Source organism: Phocoena sinus, chromosome 4, assembly GCF_008692025.1.
Source record: "Phocoena sinus isolate mPhoSin1 chromosome 4, mPhoSin1.pri, whole genome shotgun sequence".
Lineage (NCBI taxonomy): Eukaryota > Metazoa > Chordata > Mammalia > Artiodactyla > Phocoenidae > Phocoena > Phocoena sinus.
The window spans coordinates 31043959-31063154 of record NC_045766.1 but is presented as its reverse complement, the minus strand read 5'-3'; the positions used below and the strand labels follow the sequence as shown (position 1 = coordinate 31063154).

Genomic DNA, 19196 nt, shown 5'->3' with positions numbered 1-19196 from the left:
CCTGGAGGCTCATTACCTAGAGACCCTCCCCTTTTGAACTGTGGCGAAAGTTTAGGCAGATATTTAAGTCACACTCTGAGGGTTACCAATTAGCAGGAATCCTCAAAGTAGGATTTTTACAAGCTAGTGGACGTCATCGAGCTCCTCCCACATCTGCCATTATTTAGCAGGTAGCTCTCTTCTCAGATTGCTTACTCTTATGTGAAACTGGTCTCCCGACAGCCTCATCAATTCCAGAAATCAACCCCCAGCCTGCCTATTTAGGACTCAGGAGCTTTTATCTTGTGATTGTCTGTATTTTTAAATGAATAAAATCAAGGGCCTTGCTTATCAGGTATAATATAATATAAGGCATCTGGGAAAACTACAAAAGAGAGCAGCAAAGCAGAGGTTCAGGATTTGATTTAGGCTTTTGGTAGCAGGCAAGTTTCAACTAGGAAGAATCAAAAACACAGTCCTGGAAGTGTGTATGCATCGCGGATGGGACTTTTCCAAGACAGCAATAACTGCAAGCTGCCCAAAGCAAGATGCCTGGAGCGGATTAAGCTGGAAGGCCTCTTCAGTGAGATATAACAGAAAACTATTAATAACAAGGATTCGTCAACACACATTTCCTCTGCCTGTTGAGGTATAACGCTAAGAAGTATCTATCCAGCAAAAGTTGTATTACGTAAAAGTATGCCTGGACTTTACGTATTTTCTCTAAATGCAGCTGCTGGCGAAAGTACTTTTAAGCTTCTTTATACGCATATATAGTTAAGAACCGGACTAAATGAGGTTTGGCTCAAATTATAATACCGACGTGATAACAAGAGCTAACATTTATATAGCTTGTTTACATATCTTAACTAACTGTAAGTGGGAAAATGGGCAGCCTGGACTCAGGGGGAAGCCTGCCCTCATTAGACCCAAAGGGCACAGTTTCTCCTGGCCACTAGAGGCAGCTGGGGAATTGCGATCCCCTTCAGTGCAAGTGAAGAGCCTCGGTTACAAATAATATTGACATGGTTCTAATTATGTGAATGGAGGATACTGAGTTAGCAAAGAATTATAGACATAATTACCTAGGTGAAGAGAAGTATGGAGAATAAGCAAACTAAATCTTCATCTTCCACACAAAGGCATCAACAGACACTAGTGGAAGACGAGAACTGTCAGTTACGTTAGAAATACAGGGATTGACACCCCAAAAGTGAACAAGGTCCCCACTGGGGCAAAAGAAAAGGGCAGGACTTTTCTCATTATAAGTTTTATAAAATTATTTGATTTTTTTAAAGTACATAAATGCATGACTTTGGTAAAAAATTTTAAGTTAGTTTAATTTGAATTACCAAAAAGAAATCAAAATTAAAAGGACGTTTAGATTTCTTGGACTAGGAAAAGAAAGAAGGGAACAGAGTGGAGTTCCTCATTCATTAAATACAACCACATTCTGTCTCTGTAAGATCTTCCTTTCTCACTGAGCTGGAGTCTTAGGAGAGAGGGTGCCCATGGATTTCAAACGGCTAACATGCTAAGCCCAGGAAGCAAACCTGGCAATATGGGGTGACAGAGGCTACAGAAAAACCACCTGCCCTCCAGCCCAGCAGGCCAGATGACTGCATGAGTAACAGACGCAGGGAGTATCAGCAAAAGACCCCCCTTTCCCCAGAACCAGGAGAGACGGCCATTACCATCAGCGATACAGTACAAGGTCTGAGGAGTGATTATTCCTAATCAGAGCTCAAATTAAGCACCACAGGAGTTTAGAGAGGGGCTAACCATTCATTCATTCTTAGTGGGAAGATAAGGAAAAGCTCCTTATCTGGCCTGGGTTTTAAGGAATGCACAAGAGGGCAACAGGCAGAGATGGAAGAAAGGGGCCATTCCAGCAAGCAACCTGAACAAGGCCAGCGGTGAGAGAAGAGATGGTGTGTTTGGAAAAGTGACATGGTCAAAGCCACATCCAAATGCACATCTCCTGCTGCCGTTGCCCCACTTCAACTCGGGAGAGTGTGGGGAGGGGTGAGCGTCTCCTGGGACAGACAGACAGTTCAGTGGTTAATGGGTCAGTGCAAAACTACAGGCACGATCAACTAAAATACAGTAAGAGGGAGTGTACCTCTTAAATTACCTAGTTTAAGAAACACATCTTCCTTGGTTGAACTGGCCTGTTTCGTGTTGGACACTCTTAAATCCCAGACACTGACATTTATCTCATTATTCAGCGATCCTGTCATACCCCCAGGTTTCCCCGAGTCCTTGGCTTTGTGCTAGTGGATTCTGTCAACAATTTTTCCTTATAATTCCCCAAGAGTACAGAACTCATAAGACTTAGAGATTTGAGTTTCAGGTACCTTCAGTTCGCCCTTCAGCTTACAAAATAGAACACCGTTATAAAGGTACAAGTTCCTTTAAAAAAGAGAATTTCCCCCCTTTGGCATTCTCATGTAGCACTTGTTACTTTCAACATTGCAATCATTATTTAATCCCATAAAATGGAACCACGTTTGATCCATACAGCCCCAATTACCAGTTTTAGGATTAAAAATATACGCATTTGACTCCAGGTTTCTTTGAGCCAGTTAGAGCAGTTCATGGATTACAGACAAACCAACCCACTCCTGCATGTCAAACTGAATATTTATACGAGGCAGTTTATTTTTATGTCATGGGTCACAAGCCTTCAAAAGTAAAAGTGAGCCCATTAATGTTTACTCTGGCCTTTATCGTTGTTTAAAAGTCTCCTTTATGAAACATACCAAGCACCAAGTAAGTGAAACTTGGAAGAAAGGACAGCTTCCCAGGGGAAGGGTCTGCTGAACAGTGTCTGAAAGCAGAGTTCCCACAGGTTTGAGAAATCCTCAAGAGAATTGAACTCAGACAAGTTTATTCCACAGTTACGTCGTTATTTTGATTAAAAGACTAAATACATAAAATCTATCATTTCAAAGTCTTTTTTGCTTAGAATAAAGCTAAACATTTAATTTTTAAGGCAACTCCATGTAAATAAAAATCAGATATAATAAGCAGAGCAGATGGTATATGGATATAATAAAAATTAAGACACAAGTATCACCCCTGCTTTTCAAAAGTTCACTTTACACCACTTCACTGTTATGAAAGATCTACTTAGTACCTGTTTTCAATAACCGAAAGAAATCCAAAGAGGCTTTTTGCTTTTATGAAGAAAGGCGAAAGCGAAAAGCGTTCAGCGTTTGTTTTGCAGGCAGTCATTATAAAGGCAGCATGCAGCCCCAAGTAGTGAGAGCCGAACCCCCAGCTCCTCCTCCAGAACTATTCTCAGCTGCTCAGCATGAAGCCACAACAGCTTTGAACTGTGTCTGTGAGCATCTGTGCTTTACTTCAACTTATGTGCATCCATTAGCAAGACGGGTCCTAAGGTAATGGCTTCTTCACTTTATGATATTCCGGCTTACGAAAGACTCCACAGGAATGCTCTACTTTCAGGTAGCGGGGAAAACTGTACAAGAATGGCTGAAACTTTAGAAACACAATTCAAATTCAGGATGAAACAGGTGAAAGGAGAAGAGAATTATTCCAGAAAGTTATTCCAGGCAGAAGGAAAGGCCCAAGGACCATCATTAGTTGCAGGAAGTTCAAAGAGGTCAGGGCTGCTATGACATAAAGTTCAAGGCAAGCAGTGGCAGCGGAGGAGGGCTGTCAAGCCTGACTTGATTAAATAGCATAAACTTGTAAGTGGTAAGGACCCACGAAAAGGTCACGGACAGGCTTAGATTTTAGAGGGACTCCACTCATGGGTGACTGGAGGGCAGACATTGTGGGTGGGGAATAGACTGGAGGCAGTGAATACAGACAACACATGACCTTGAGTTTGGTGGGAATCATAGACAAGACATATTTAGGTGTTTAAAAAGAACCATCAGGTTTTCGTGATTGGATAGTTATGAGACAGTAGAGCAGAATTTAATGGTTTATAGCTTGGGTGACCCCTGGAGGTAGCACCAAATAAAAGGGACTTAAGGTCAATCGGAGTTTTGAGGGGTTTTGTTTCATTTTGATACTGATAAGAAGCATGACTGATAATAAGCATGCTATCTTGGGACAAAGGGAGAGAAACTGGTAAAAAGAGTAAAGTGGATGACATCAGTCCACAACTGGATGAGTCTAAACTAGACAGAGTTAGGAGCTTCAAGATGGCACAAGAGTAAAACGTGGAGATCACCTTCCTCCCCAGAAATACATAAGAAATATATCTACACGTGGAACAACTCCTACAGAACACCTACTGAACGCTGGCAGAAGACCTCAGACTTCCCAAAAGGCAAGAAACTCCCCACGTTCCTGGGTAGGGCAAAAGAAAAAAAGAAAAAACAGAGACAAAAGAATAGGGACGGGACCTGCACCAGTGGGAGGGAGCTGTGAAGGAGTAAACGTTCCCACACACTGGGAAACCCCTTCGCGGGCGGACACTGCGGGTGGCGGAGGGGGGAAGCTTCGGATCCGCAGAGGAGAGCACAGCAACACGGGTGCGGAGGGCAAAGCGGAGACATTCCCGCACAGAGGATTGGTGCCGACCGGCACTCACCAGCCCGAGAGGCTTGTCTGCTCACCCGCCGGGGCGGGCGGGGCTGAGAGCTGAGGCTCGGGCTTCGGTCGGAGCGACGGGAGAGGACTGGGGTTAGCGGCGTGAACACAGCCTGAAGGGGGCTACTGCGCCGCAGCTAGCCGGGAGGGAGTCCGGGTAAAAGTCTGGAGCTGCCGAAGAGACAAGAGACTTTTTCTTGCCTCTTTGTTTCCTGGTGCGCAACGAGAGGGGATTAAGAGCGCTGCTTAAAGGAGCTCCAGAGACGGGCGCGAACCGCTGGTAAAAGCGCAGACCCCAGAGACGGGAGACGGGCGTGAGACGCTAAGGCTGCTGCTGCCGCCACCAAGAAGCCTGTGTGCGAGCACAGGTCACTATCCACACCTCCCTTCCGGGGAGCCTGTGCAGCCCGCCACTGCCAGGGTCCCGGGATCCAGGGACAACTTCCCCGGGAGAACATAGAGCGCACCTCAGGCTGCTGCAACGTCACGCCGGCCTCTGCCGCCGCAGGCCCGCCCCGCACTCCTTGCCCCGCACTCCCCGCAAGCCTGAGTGAGCCAGAGCCCCCGAATCAGCGGCTCCTTTAACCCCGTCCTGTCTGAGCGAAGAACAGACGCCCTCAGGACACCTACACGCAGAGGCGGGGCCAAATCCAAAGCTGAGCCCCTGGGAGCTGTGAGAACAAGGAAGAGAAAGGGAAATCTCTCCCAGCAGCCTCAGAGGCAGCGGATTAAAGCTCCACAATCAACTTGATGTACCCTGCATCTGTGGAATACCTGAATAGACAACGAATCATCCCAAATTGAGGAGGTGGACTTTGGGAGCAGCTATATATATTTTTTTTTCCCCTTTTTCTGAGTGTGTATGTCTATGCTTCTCTGAGTGATTCGGTCTGTATAGCTTTGCTTTTACCATTTGTCCTAGGGTTCTGTCTGTCCGTTTTTGTTTTGTTTTCTTTTGCTTTTTTTAAGTATAGTTTTTAGTGCTCGTTATCACTGGTGGATTTGGTTTTGGTTTGCTTGCTCTCTTCTTTCTTTTTTAAAATTACTTATAAAATTTTTTTAATACTTATTTCTTCTTTTAATAACTTTATTTTAGTTTATCTTCTTCCTTCCTTCCTTCCTTCCTACTTCTACTAATTCTTTCTCTCTACTTTTTCTCCCTTTTATTCTGAGCCATGTGGATGACAGGCTCTTGGCGCTCCAGCCAGGTGTCAGGGCTGTGCCACTAAGGTGGGAGATCCAAGTTCAGGACATTGGTCCACAAGAGACCTCCCACCTCTACATAATATCAAACAGCAAAAATCTGCCAGAGACCTCCATCTCAACACCAGCACCCAGCTCCACTCAACGACCTGCAAGCTACAGTGCTGGACACCTTATGCCAAAAAACTAGCAAGACAGGAACACAACCCCACCCATTAGCAGAGAGGCTGCCTAAAATCATAATAAGGCCACAGACACCCCAAAACACACAAACAGACGTGGACCTGCCCACCAGAAAGACAAAATCCAGCCTCATCTACCAGAACACAGGCACTACTGCCCTCCACCAGGAAGCCTACACAACCCACTGAACCACCCTTAGACACTGGGGACAGACACCAAAATCAACGGGCACTACGAACCTGCAGCCTGTGAAAAGGGGACCCCAAATACAGTAAGATAAGCAAAATGAGAAGAGAGAAAAACACACAGCAGATGAAGGAGCAAGGTAAAAACCCACCGACCTAACAAATGAAGAGGAAATAGGCAGTCTACCGGAAAAAGAATTCAGAATAATGAGAGTAAAGATGATCCAAAATCTTGAAAACAGAATGGAGAAAATACAAGGAATGTTTAACAAGGACCTAGAAGAACTAAAGAGCAAACAGTGATGAACAACACAAAAAATGAAATTAAAAATTCTCCAGAAGGGATCAATAGCAAAATAACTGAGGCAGAAGAATGTATAAGTGACCTGGAAGATAAAATAGTGGAAATAACTACTGTAGAGCAGAATAAAAAAAAAAGAATAAAAGAATTGAGGACAGTCTCAGAGACCTCTGGGACAACATTAACTAACCAACATTTGAATTATAGGGGTCCCAGAAGAAGAAGAGAAAAAGAAAGGGACTGAGAAAATATTTGAAGAGGTTATAGTTGAAAATTTCCCTAACATGGGAAAGGAAACGGTTAATCAAGTCGAAGAAGCACAGAGAGTCCCATACAGGATAAATCCAAAGAGAAACAAGCCAAGACACATATTAATCAAACTATCAAAAATTAAATACAAAAAAAAAATATTAAAAGCAGCAAGGGAAAAACAACAAATAACACACAAGGGAATCCCTATAAGGTTAACAGCTGATTTTTCAGCAGAAACTCTGCAAGCCAGAAGGGAGTGGCAGGACATATTTAAAGTGATTAAGGGGAAAAACCTACAACCAAGATTACTCTACCCAGCAAGGATCTCATTCAGATTTAATGGAGAAATTAAAACCTTTACAGACAAGCAGAAGCTAAGAGAATTCAGCACCACCAAACCAGCTTTACAACAAATGCTAAAGGAACTTCTCTAGGCAGGAAACACAAGAGAAGGAAAATATCTACAAATAACAAACAATTAAGAAAATGGTAACAGGAACATACATATTGATAACTACCTTTAATGTAAATGGATGAAATGCTCCAACCAAAAGACAAAGACTGGCTGAATGGATACAAAAACAACACCCGTACATATGCTGTCTACAAGAGACTCACTTCAGACATAGGGACACATACAGACTAAAGGTGAGGGGATGGAAAAAGATACTCCATGCTAATGGAAAGCAAAAGAAAGCTGGAGTAGCAATTCACATATCAGAAAAAATAGACTTTAAAACAAAGACTATTACAAGACACAAAGAAGGACACTACATAATGATCAAGGGATCGATCCAAGAAGAAGATATAACAATTGTAAATATTTATGCACCCAACATAGGAGCACCTCAATACATAAGGCAAATACCAACAGCAATAAAAGGGGAAATTGACAGTAACACAGTCATACTAGGGGACTTTAACACCCCACTTTCACCAATGGACAGATCATCCAAAATGAAATTAAATAAGGAAACACAAGCTTTAAATGATACATTAAACAAGATGGACTTAATCCAAAACAACAGAATACACTTTCTTCTCAAGTACTCATGGAACATTCTCCAGGACAGATCATATCTTGGGTCACAAATCAAGCCTTGGTAAATTTAAGAAAATTGAAATTGTATCAAGTATCTTTTCCGAACACAACACCATGAGACTAGATATCAATTACAGGAAAAGATCTGTAAAAAATACAAACACGTGGAGGCTAAACAATACACTACTTAATAACAAAGTGATCACTGAAGAAATCAAAGAGGAAATTTAAAAATACCTAGAAACAAATGACAATGGAGACACGATGACCCAAAACCTATGGGATGCAGCAAAAACAGTTCCAAGAGGGAAGTTTATAGCAATACAAGCCCACCTTAAGAAACAGGAAAAATCTCGAATAAACAACCTAACCTTGCACCTAAAGCAATTAGAGAAAGAAGAACAAAATAACCCCAAAGTTAGCAGAAGGAAAGAAATCATAAAAAGCAGATCAGAAATAAATGAAAAAGAAATGAAGGAAACGATGGCAAAGATCCATAAAACTAAAAGCTGGTTCTTTGAGAAGATAAACAAAATTGATAAAACATTAGCCAGACTTATCAAGAAAAAAAAGGGAGAAGACTCAAATCAATAGAATTAGAAACGGAAAAGAAGTAACAACTGACACTGCAGAAATACAAAAGATCATGAGAGATTACTACAAGCAACTCTATGCCAATAAAATGGACAACCTGGAAGAAATGGACAAATTCTTAGAAAGGCACAACCTGCCAAGACTGAATCAGGAAGAAATAGAAAACATGAACAGACCAAACACAAGCACTGAAATTGAAACTGTGATTAAAAATCTTCCAACAAACAAAAGCCCAGGACCAGATGGCTTCACAGGCGAATTCTATCAAACATTTAGAGAAGAGCTAATACCTATCCTTCTCAAACTCTTCCAAAATATAGGAGAGAGAGGAACACTCCCAAATTCATTCTACGAGGCCACCATCACCTTGACACCAAAACAAGACAAGGATGTCACAAAGAAAGAAAACTACAGGCCAATATCACTGATGAACATAGATGCAAAAATCCTCAACAAAATACTAGCAGACAGAATCCAACAGCACATTAAGCGGATCATACACCGTGATCAAGTGGGGTTTGTTCCACGAATGCAAGGATTCTTCAATATATGCAAATCAATCAATGTGATACACCGTATTAACACACTGAAGGAGAAAAACCATATGGTCATCTCAAAAGATGCAGAGAAAGCTTTCAACAGAATTCAACACCCATTTTTGATAAGAACCCTCCAGAAAGTAGGCATACAGGGAATTTACCTCAACATAGTAAAGGCCATATATGAAAAACCCACAGCCAACATTGTTCTCAAAGGTGAGAAATTGAAACCATTTCCACTAAGATCAGGAACAAGACAAGGTTGCCCACTCTCACCACTATTATTCAACATAGTTTTGGAAGTTTTAGCCACAGCAATCAGAGAAGAAAAAGAAATAAAAGGAACCCAAATCGGAAAAGAAGAAGTAAAGCTGTCACTGTTTGCAGATGACATGATACTATACATAGAGAATCCTAAAGATGCTACCAGAAAACTACTAGAGCTAATCAATGAATTTGGTAAAGTAGCAGGATACAAAATTAATGCACAGAAATCTCCTGCATTCCTATACACTAATGATGAAAAATCTGAAAGAGAAATTAAGGAAACACTCCCATTTACCACTACAAGAAAAAGAATAAAACACTTAGGAATAAACCTACCTAAGGAGACAAAAGACCTGTATGCAGAAAATTATAAGACACTGATGAAAGAAATTAGAGATGACACAAACAGATGGAGAGATATACCATGTTCTTGGATTGGAAGGATCCAACACTGTGAAAATGACTCTACTACCCAAAGCAATCTACAGATTCAATGCAATCAAACTACCACTGGCATTTTTCACAGAACTAGAACAAAAAATTTCACAATTTGTATGGAAACACAAAAGACCCCGAATAGCCAAAGCAATCTTGAGAACGAAAAACGGACCTGGAGGAATCAGGCTCCCAGACTTCAGACTACACTACAAATCTACAGTAATCAAGACAGTATGGTACTGGCACAAAACCAGAAATATAGATCAGTGGAACAGGATAGAAGGCCCAGAGATAAACCCACGCACATATGGTCACCTTATCTTTGATAAAGGAGGCAAGAATATACAGTGGAGAAAAGACAAGCCTCTTCAATAAGTGGTGCTGGGAAAACTGTACAGCTGCATGTAAAAGAATGAAATTAGAACACTCCCTAACACCATACACAAAAACAAACTCAAAATGGATTAAAGACCTAAATGTAAGGCCAGACACTATCAAACTGTTAGAGGAAAACATAGGCAGAACACTCTATGACATAAATCACAGCAAGATCCTTTTTGACCCACCTCCTACAGAAATGGAAATAAAAACAAAAATAAACAAATGGGACCTAATGAAACTTAAAAGCTTTTGCATAGCAAAGGAAACCATAAACAATACGAAAAGACAACCCTCAGAATGGGAGAAAATATTTGCAAATGAAGCAACTGACAAAGGATTAATCTCCAAAGTTTACAAGCAGCTCATGCAGCTCAATATCAAAAAAACAAACAACCCAATCCAAAAATGGGCAGAAGACCTAAACAGACATTTCTCCAAAGAAGATATGCAGATTGCCAACAAACACATGAACGAATGCTCAACGTCATTAATCATTAGAGAAATGCAAATCAAAACTACAAAGAGATATCATCTCACACAGGTCAGAATGGCCATCATCAAAAAATCTACAAACAATAAATGCTGGAGAGGGTGTGGAGAAAAGGGAACCCTCTTGAACTGATGGTGGGAATGTAAGTTGATACAGCCACTCTGGAGAACAGTATGGAGGTTCCTTAAAAAACTAAAAATAGAACTACCATACGACCCAGCATCCCCACTACTGGGCATATACCCTGAGGAAACTATAATTCAAAAAGAGTCATGTACCATGAGGTTCACTGCAGCTCTATTTACAAGAGCCAGGACATGGAAGCAACCTAAGTGTCCATTACAGATGAATGGCTAAAGCAGATGTGGCACACATATACAATGGAATATTACTCAGCCATAAAAGGAAACGAAATTGAGTCATTTGTAGTGAGGTGGCTGGACCCAGAATCTGTCATACAGAGTGAAGTTGGAAAGAGAAAAACAAGTACCTTATGCTAACACATATATATGGAATCTAAAAATAGAAAAAAAATTGTCAGAAGAACCAAAGGGCAAGATGGGAATGAAGACGCAGACCTGCTAGAGAATGGACTTGAGGATAGGGGGAAGGGGAAGGGTAAGCTGGGACAAGGTGAGAGAGTGGCATGGACATATATACACTACCAAATGTAAAATGGATCGCTAGTGGGAAGCAGCCACATAGCACAGGGAGATCAGCTTGGTGCTTTGTGACCGCCTGTAGGGGTGGGATAGGGAGGGTGGGAGGGAGGGAGACACAGGAGGGAAGAGATATGGGAACATATGTATACGTATAACTGATTCACTTTGTTATAAAGCAGAAACTAACACACCATTGTAAAGCAATTATACTCCAATGAAAAAAAAATTATCCAAACATGCCCCCCAAAATAAATAAATAAATAAAGTAGACAGAGTATGGGAGACTTGGGCTCTTCCTCCAAGAGATGCATTGTGACTGCATTAATCCAGAGAACTATGTAAGAAAAGTAAAGGATCCCAGCAACAATTTGTTAAATAAGCAAACAATCCAGAAATGAGGGTCAAACAAAACCAAATTTAAGAGGAGAGGGAAACCTGAAGAAAGATTAGGAGACCCAACAGCACGAAATCCAGGTTGGGAATATGTGAGGATAACACCTGGAGTAGGCCGGGCACCAGCAGGCATCACGTGTCTGTCCTCCCCCCACACCCAGAACAGGGTGAGGCTAGAGAGGAAAATCACCCAAGTCCAAATGAGAGAGCTTTGGGGTCCTTTCAATCTCTCATCTCATTTGATAATGATCTTGCCCCCTGCTGGTCAAGACGCTCCGGTGAACATGTTACTTACACAGCCTCCCCCCACTCCTTCCCCTGAAAGTGAGAAATGTTCTGGTCTGGTTGACTCTCAACTATTTTTTTCTGGTTTTCCAACGGTTTTCAAGGAGTTGGTGAAGCCGTGTGAACTACAACTTGAAAATACTTCCCAATAAATACAGAAGTTATTCTTACAACAGCGTCACAGGCAGAGGTCATGGCCAGGCGTGGGAAAGATCCAGCCTCCTGCTGGCTGGAGCTCTCGCTTACTGGGTCGCTCTCTCCTCTCTCTTGGTACCCAGTTTCATACCAGCTACTATTTGGTCAAGCCTGGATCATTTGTCACCCTAAGCACAAATCAGATTCAATTCACAGAAGCACAGAGTACAGCTGGGCTCCAAAGAGGACTGGACATCTGTGGTACTTGATATTCAAGCCTTTGGCGAGATGTCAACATTTCATAGAGCACTTTAAATGTTTTGGTTTGAGAGCTAATGCAGCATTTCCCACTGGTCAACACCAGCAGTCCAGGCAGAAAGCAAAGTAGATTTCCCTCAACATCAGATGTTGCGCTCAGTGGCTGATCCAGTCTTGCCTTCAGAGACCATAAGAGACTGGATAAATTGGTAAGTAAGAAAAGCCCATCCAATGCAGGGTTTATTTAAAGATTTAAATATTCGTGATTCCATTGTAAAATGGCTTGTTGTGCTCGTAATGTCCTAAATTCTTTTTTTGAATGAACAGAGTGACAGATTTGCAGGTGAGATTTGACTTTTCCAGGTTCAAAGACTAAACTAAGTCCAATTAACTTTTCTCTGTAAATGCTCTTTTTAATTTCATGAAGCACAATTTTCTTTCATGAGTTCATGCATAGGCTTTCGGAAATTCCTATTTTAAACAATTTGTAATCTTACTGCTTGTAGAATATAAGACAGTGTTGTGTGTATGTGGATAGTGAGTTAAAATCAGTTTGGGATATGGTAAAGGGCATAAATACAGCTGGGTTATGATGTAATCCTCAGAGCTGAGGGAGTCCAATAAAGAACTAAAATGCTGGAGGGAAAAACAGAAGGTTTGGTTTAACAGCACAAAAAGACACAACCTCACTAAAAACTGAAACCAAAGTGAAATACTTCATGAGAGGAAGCATTTTACATCTTCTCTGAAACGGTAAATGCCTGGGCTACCGGTGTGGATTTAACGGTGAGTCACAATTGATTTTCAAAGGAAAAAACAGGAATTAAATAAGCCTTATAGGTGCTGTTCTAGCTTTTATTAGTGTCTTGTAAGTTTTGATTTTCATGTCCTTGATTCTTAACTTCTGATTTCTTCCTCTGAGATTTCATGTAACACTTAAATATCAATCATTGGTAGCATTTTTCGTTTAATTTGTGGATGGCAGGGACAAGGGACGTAACCTGTGGAACTTCTATTGCTTGTTTTTCTAGAAATTTGAGTAGTAAATTCCAAAGAACCTGAACTAATAGAAAACTTTAAAACCTAATTTGTGCTAAACTAATAGATAATTTTAAAACTTAACTTGTGCTTAGAATCCATTCCAGTTTATTTCCCAGCCAAAAAGAAAATATCTTTCTTTAAAGAGCCCCATTTACTGGAGAAATTGTAAGAATTTACAACTGAAAGCAACTGAAAGGCGGAGGTTTAGCGCATAATTGACCAACGACAAACAGCTCCCCCCCTCTGCCAACGAAAATTTTAAAAATCACTAAATTTAGTATTTGTTATAAGTTGTGACGTCCTTCTTAATAAATTACTCTCTAAATGGAGAAACAGCTACGTCTTCTCTCATTCATTTTTATACCTACCACCTCCCTGCCAGTTCTCCCCGCTTAAAGAAAGCATTCACAGGAGAAAACCTATCTATTTATACACAGTGTAGACATTTAGACATATAGGTAGATCTCACACTTAACATAATTAAAATGAAGAGACTGGCATTTGCAACTAACTCCTCTTTCCTCCATTCGGGCCAACTCTCGGTATCAGACCCACCCATTCTGGGGAAGATGCTTCATGGCCTTCAGTGCTTCTTCAACACAAAACGTTTCACTGGCTACTAGGGATTCACACGTGCTATCAGATAGCGTGAGAAAGAAAAATCCAGAGTAAAACTTTGGTTTGTAAAACATAACCAAGATCTGAGCCTTCTTTACTTTTTGCCCTATGCCCTCTGGTACAACTATATAGATTTTATTTTGACTGTTCATGTGTAATTTTACTAAAAACTATTTTAAATGTATCAGCATTAGCCTAACCGTATGAAATGGACATTTTCTGCAGATAAAAAATAGTCAAATATCAGCAATTTTATGACTCATCCTAATAAAAAAGAAAACAGTCTTAAAAGGTAGCCCCAGAAGTCGAAGGGCGAGGGAAACATCAATAATTTACATAATTTTTATATGCTAGTGAGACCTAGTACATCTAATTATCCCCATAGGTACTCCTCTGCTTTTAAAGGCTTTGCACAGATTCTGTTATCAAAACTGGGTGCTTCCAGCAGCCAAATTACACTGGGAAAGAACTTCTATCATTTCCTCTGTTTTACTGACTAGGAAACTGGGGTCCAGAGAGGTTCAGTGATGCAAATAGGATAATACAGCTAATAAAGACCAAGGATTGAATTTAAAGGAAAAGGTCATCTGGCCTCAAATCCAATGCCCTTTCACCTACCCCATCTTGTCTCTGACCTAAGGAGATAAATGTGTCCAATAAAAATTATGATTTATACACAAATAAAAGCTGAAGATGCAAGACTGCTCTGCCCCTTAACTAGGTACTCACACAATAATGCTAGGAATCACATTGTATGAAACAGTCAATAATACTGGGACTCAAGTTTTTAGAGAGGCAATTTTACCTGGTCAAAAAAGCAGGCACGGGGGCTTCCCTGGTGGCGCAGTGGTTGAGAGTCCGCCTGCCGATGCAGGGGACACGGGTTCGTGCCCCGGTCTGGGAGGATCCCATATGCCGCGGAGCGGCTGGGCCCGTGAGCCATGGCCGCTGAGCCTGCGCGTCCGGAGCCTGTGCTCCGCAACGGGAGAGGCCACAACAGTGAGAGGCCCGCGTAACGCATAAAAAAAAAAAAAAAAAAAAAAAAAAAAAAAAAGCAGGCACTTTGCAGACAAACAGCTGAATTTGAATCTACTGTGAGCTTGAGCTACCTTTTGTTTTGTTTTTTAGCTCCTTTGCCTCTTTGATCTACCTCTGTTCCATCTGTCACCCCAAAGAGCTACTAAGACATTAACTGAGACATGCTAATACCCGGCACCTTAAGAGTTACTCAGTAAAAATGGAATTCCTCACTCTTCCTTGCCAGTAACTTATTAAGTTAGAGGTAGTACTGGCAAGAGTAAAATCCCATAGGAAATTTCTTGAGTTGATTCTGACACTCATGGAGCCAAAGAACTCATAAAATAAGGGGAAATGAATACTTCTCCCAATTTACCTCCTGTCATTCCAACAGAAAACTGGGCACCATGTCAGTACCCAAGTAGTGAGTACCTGTCAACATGTCTACTGAGCGCCAACTAACTAACCATCAGTGACCACTGTAAACAAAGAGGCCGGTCCCTCCAGGCCAGAACAGTAGGCCTGACAGCTAGGAAGCGTGGAGATCTGGGTCAGGGCCCATGAGCCCCACAGGTCGTGGTCCCATACAGAAAGGGGTGGGAGGAAGACATGAGAGGTATTATTTGCTTAATTCATGTTTGGTGAATGGATGGATAACCAAATAGACAACCTTACCAAAAACCTAAAAAAAAAAAGAAAGATATCTGATGTGTAGGAATTACAATGAGAGATGGAAGTTATACACATTTTTTCATTTAATCACTCTTCATAAAGGTCTGGTGTCTTTTTTTTTTTTTGGTATTTACAGACAGGCCACATATTGGACGGATTAAGAGCTGACATATTAAAATAAGCAAACTAACCCCCAAAAAACCTTATTAGAAAATAGAGCAAAATATATTTTAGCCAAGAATTGTCAAACTTCTGGTCTCATGATCCCTTGGACACTACCGAGAAGCCCAAAGAGCTTTTATGCTGTTATACCTAGCAATCTTTACTATATTAGAAATTTAAATTCTGAAATTCATAAAATATTTAATTCGCTTTAAAATAGCATCAAATGTTGACATGAATAATACATTTCTATGAAAAATAATTATATTTCCCTCCAAAAGTTTTAGTTAGAAAAGTGGCATTATCCTACTTTTTTTTTTTCCTTTTGCGGTACGCGGGCCTCTCACTGTTGTGGCCTCTCCCGTTGCGGAGCACAGGCTCCGGACGCGCAGGCTCAGCAGCCATGGCTCACGGGCCCAGCCGCTCCACGGCATGTGGGATCTTCCCTGACCGGGGCACGAACCCGTGTCCCCTGCATCGGCAGGTGGACTCTCAACCACTGCGCCACCAGGGAAGCCCCTATCCTACATTTTTGCTTATCTCTTTAACATCTGGCCTAAGACAGTTAAATTCTCATATCCACTTCTGCATTGGATCAGTTTTAAAATGTACTTTTAGTTAAAGTAAACAGAAGAAAATCTAGTTTCACACAGATATATAACAGGACAAGGAAGAAGTATTTTAATAGCCTTCTGGATTTTCTTCTTTGGTACCACACCAAAACTCAAAAAGTGGCAGTTTCTTAAAGGCTGTTTGCAAAGTAGAAACTAAATTCATATCAATGAATATTTCTGTTACATTAAAATCCTTTAGTGTAACTTGGTCTTGGAAGAAATCTTTTACCCCTGCTAGATTTTATATCATATAATCCTTGGTCATTTGGAGAGGTATATTCATCCAGACTTTTGACATATAGATACTTTCCATTATGTAGCATCAAAAATAGTATTGATAGTGGCACTGATTTCATTCTAAGTACTGGAAAGTAATGCTATTTGTCTTCCTTGACTTGAAGGCTCAGTTCATTCAATTTTGAGAAAATGTCTGCCAAATACTCAAGTATGAACTGCTATAGTTTATGTGCATTCCATGAAGAAAGCATCTAATTCAACTCGCAACTTACTCAAGTGTTTTTCCTCTAGACAACCATCATATACAGAAGTGCTTTGTGAACCATTCCTACAAAGACACACATTTTAATCAAATGGACAATATGTATTACTTCAACACAGTCACTGTAAAGTTAACTTCGTTTTTTATTTTTTGTGTTGTTGTTTTTTTGTTTGTTTACTAAGATTTAATGGATGTAAGGTAGGCAATGACTACAGGACAGACAGTTGGGTACATGGCCTTCATTTGTGCTGAGGTACCAGCAGGTTTGTTTTACACACTGTGGCTTTTGCACCAATACTACAGATGTCAGCACAGTGAGTGAAAAAGGCAAACAACATGTCAGTATTCTTCTGAAAATGGGCTGACCTCATGGCCCCCCTGAAAGAGTGTCAAGGACTCCATGGTCCCACAGACCATATGTAAGAACCGTTATCTTAAAAGTGGTCCTGAAGAACCTAGGGGCAGGACAGGAATAAAGACGCAGATGTAGAGAACGGACTTGAGGACACAGGAAGGGGGAAGGGTAGGCTGGGTCGAAGTGAGAGAGTGGCATGGACATATATACACTACCAAATTTAAATGGATAGCTAGTGGGAAGCAGCTGCATAGCACAGGGAGATCAGCTTGGTGCTTTGTGACCACCTAGAGGGGTGGGATAGGGAGGGTGGGAGGGAGGGAGACGCAAGAGGGAGGGGATATGGGGATATATGTATATGTATAGCTGATTCACTTTGTTATACAGCAGAAACCAACACAATAATGTAAGGGAATTATACTCCAATAAAGATGTTAAAAAATAAAAAAGAAAGGCAAAGTTGGAGCCACTACCTGAATGCTGTTTCTAGCACGGGCAGGATGCAGGTCTGTTGAGCAAGATTTGCATTTAGCTATTTTATAGTTCTGTTATATTTAAAGCCAAACCCTGTTACAGGGTCCTTTCTTCAGTGTCTCCAATATAACCAGAAGCCACCTCAGTTGAGACTTTGACATAGGAAAATTTTCTTTTGATACAAAAAAGCACTAATTTGGGGGGGGAAAAAATGGATAATTTGAATATACTAAAATTAATAACTTTTGTTTATCAAAATATACTTTTAAAGGAAAACGGACAAGTTACAATCTGGGAGATGCTATTCACCATACATATACCCAACAAAGCAGGTATCAACAATATTTGAAGGACTTCTACAAATCAATAATAGTACAAACAACCCAAAAGAACAATGAGCAATAGATATGACTAGACACTTCATGGAAATAACCAATTAGCATATGAAGAGATGCCCGTATCACTGTGATCGTGGAAATGTAAATCAGGACCACAATGTAGTAACATTTCATAAGCAAAAAATTTTATATCTGAGAATAGGAAACATTGAAGAAGATGTGTATCCACAGAGGATTTGCAACCACTCTGGAAAATAGTTTGGCATTATTTCCTATAGTTTAACGTTCATATACCTATGATCCAGCAATTTAAATCCTCTGTTTATACACACAAGACACTCTTTCACATGTTCATCAAGAGACGTCAAGGATATGTACCTTGGCATGGTTCAGAAGGGCAAAAACCTGGAAACATCCCAAACATAGGAAACTGAATGAATGAACCATGGCATGGTCAGACGATGGAATGTTTACAGTCGCCAAAACACATGAACTACGGCAACAATGCTCATCAGCACGGACAACACGTGGTATCTAAACCTAAACGATCGAAATCACTCAATGATTACATATGTTTCTTTTAAAATCACAATTTCATACACACATATACATACAACACACTTTTAGGAATACATACAGATGTAACAAAACAACTTAAAACCACAAGAGAATAAAAAAATGGGGTTCAGGGTGCATGGTGGCCAGAGAGACGGCATGTGGGAAGAAAGAGAATTCAGTTACATGCAGCACATAATTGTCAAAGTCTTGGCTTTTGTTTTGGTTATTGAGTTTGAGGGAAATTATTAACATAATGAAGAATAACAAAATAGGGGCCTCCCTGGTGGCGCAGTGGTTGGGAGTCCGCCTGCCGATGCTGGGGACACGGGTTCGTGCCCCGGTCCGGGAGGATATTGCATGCCGCGGAGTGGCTGTGCCCATGAGCCATGGCTGCTGAGCCTGCGCGTCTGGAGCCTGTGCTCCGCAGCGGGAGGGCCCACAGCAGTGAGAGGCCCGCGTACCGCAAAAAAAAAAAAGAATAACAAAATAAAAATTTTAGAGTCAACCTTGCATGAACCTTGCGTGCTAAGAATACGCCATATGGTTATATAAGACTATGGTGAATCCAACTTTATGCACCAACGAATTTAAAAGATATCTATACATTTTAACCTATTACGCACATAGAAACTGTAAAACTCTGAGGTCCTGAACAGACTCATCATTTGACAGTTAAGTAAATCAAGTCCTTC

General features: G+C 41.0%; 2 protein-coding genes across 3 annotated transcripts in view; one reads left to right on the top strand and one right to left on the bottom strand.

Moving 5' to 3' along the window:
• MED12L (mediator complex subunit 12L) overlaps nucleotides 1-19196 on the bottom strand; it is a 326027-nt gene that overhangs the window by 170896 nt on the left and 135935 nt on the right. The gene's annotated exons all lie outside the window — the stretch shown is intronic.
• The window catches only part of P2RY14 (purinergic receptor P2Y14), a 59102-nt gene that overhangs the window by 22692 nt on the left and 17214 nt on the right, over nucleotides 1-19196 (top strand). Inside the window, exon 1 of one of the 2 annotated variants that reach the window (XM_032629366.1) lies at nucleotides 12154-12365. The exons of the other annotated variant lie outside the window; for it this stretch is intronic. The gene's annotated coding sequence lies outside the window, so the exon portion shown is untranslated. Of the gene's footprint in view, nucleotides 1-12153; nucleotides 12366-19196 lie in introns of those variants that run through there. 2 annotated transcript variants of the gene reach the window in all.